Raw genomic sequence first — 1,655 nt, 5'->3', positions numbered from 1 at the left:
GCCCCGCCCCCCCCGAGGAAAAATTTGCATCTAATAAAGTGGTCCTTGCTGTCAAAAAGGTTGGGGACCACTGCTCTAGTGGGCCCAGTGTTCACTGCCTGGCACCATGCAGCTCGATTGTCATTTGCCATAGAATACCAGCATTGGCAGGTCCACCAGTGTCATCCTGTGCTTTTCACAGATGAGTGCAGGTTCGTAGAAGGGTCTGGAGAAGCCATGGAGAATGTTTATTCTGCCTGTAACCTGATTGGTGGTGGGTCAGTGATGGTCTGGGGAGGCATATCCATAGAGGGAAGCACAGATCTCTACAGGCTAGAAAAAAGCACCTTGACTGCCATTAGGCATTGGGATGAAATCCTTGGACCCATTGTCACACGCTATGCTGGTGTAGTGGGTCCTGGGTTCCTTCTGGTGCACGACAATGCCCGGCCTCATGTGGCGAGAGTATGCAGGCAGAATTGATACCATTGACTGGCCCCCACGCTCACCTGACCTAAATCCAACAGAACACCTCTAGGACATTATGTTTCAGTCCATCCAACGCTGCCAGGTTGCACCTCAGACTGTACAGGAGCTCAGTGATGCCCTGGTCCAGATCTGGGAGGAGATCCCCCAGGACACCATCCGTCATCTCATTAGGAGCGTTCCCCGACGTTGTCAGGCATGCATAAAAGCACGTGGGGGCCATACAAACTATTGAGTACGGTTTGGAGTTGCTGCAATGAAATTTCAGCAAAATGGATTAGCCTGCCACATCATTTTTTCACTTTGATTTTCGGGGTGTCTTTGAATTCAGCCCTCTGTTGGTTGATAATTTTCATTTCCATCAAACGATGTGGCATCCTTTTGTTCCTAACACATTACCCAGTCCAGATCAGTATAGATAGCCAGCAGGAATTTTTTTCCCCATTGAAATCTTATGTGTTTTCAAAGTGTTCCTTTAATTTTTTTGAGCAGTCTCTATTTTGCCCAACTAAAAGTCTGAAGTTTAATTTACATCATTATTCGTCATTCCCATATAAAGGAAATATTTTTTCATTGATGTTTAAAAAAAAAAAAAAAACACATTTTTTGTCCTTTTATTTTTCTGCATCACACTTTCATAGTTCACAAGCAAAACTACAATCTTTTCCAGTTCTGTCAGACAGCGCTCTTGTAAGTATGTACTAACAATCAAGAGTCCCAATTTAAAAATCAAGTCATTAACCACCCACAAAACAAAAACATTAAATCAAGCAAACAAAAGTTAATTTTTATAATCGCATGTCATTTGGGCATGCATGCATGGAGTCTAATTCAACATTTTTAGCAGAAACTATGAGCACTACCAGACTGAAGAGCTTCTGTGGGTTCTTCTTAGGTCTTAATAGTGCAGATATAATTCAATAACTTCCCCCACCAAAAATACATAAGATTGATTGCAAGTCCTACAAGGGATGCAGAACGCCCATGAATGAAAATCACAAATTCAAAAAATATTTTTAGTAGAAAATTGCAGGTTTTACTCTTCTCTTACAAACACTTATTTAATTGCTGGCATATTTTACTACAGAATTTACATTTATATACCACTGTTGGAAGCTAACAGGCATACATTTCTTATTACCCAATTGGAATAACCTCTGAATTATTTTTTTGTACTCACAAGTGTGGTA

The sequence above is a fragment of the Erpetoichthys calabaricus genome, chromosome 6, assembly GCF_900747795.2.
Source record: "Erpetoichthys calabaricus chromosome 6, fErpCal1.3, whole genome shotgun sequence".
Classification (NCBI taxonomy): domain Eukaryota; kingdom Metazoa; phylum Chordata; class Cladistia; order Polypteriformes; family Polypteridae; genus Erpetoichthys; species Erpetoichthys calabaricus.
Note: the sequence above shows the minus strand (reverse complement) of the source record.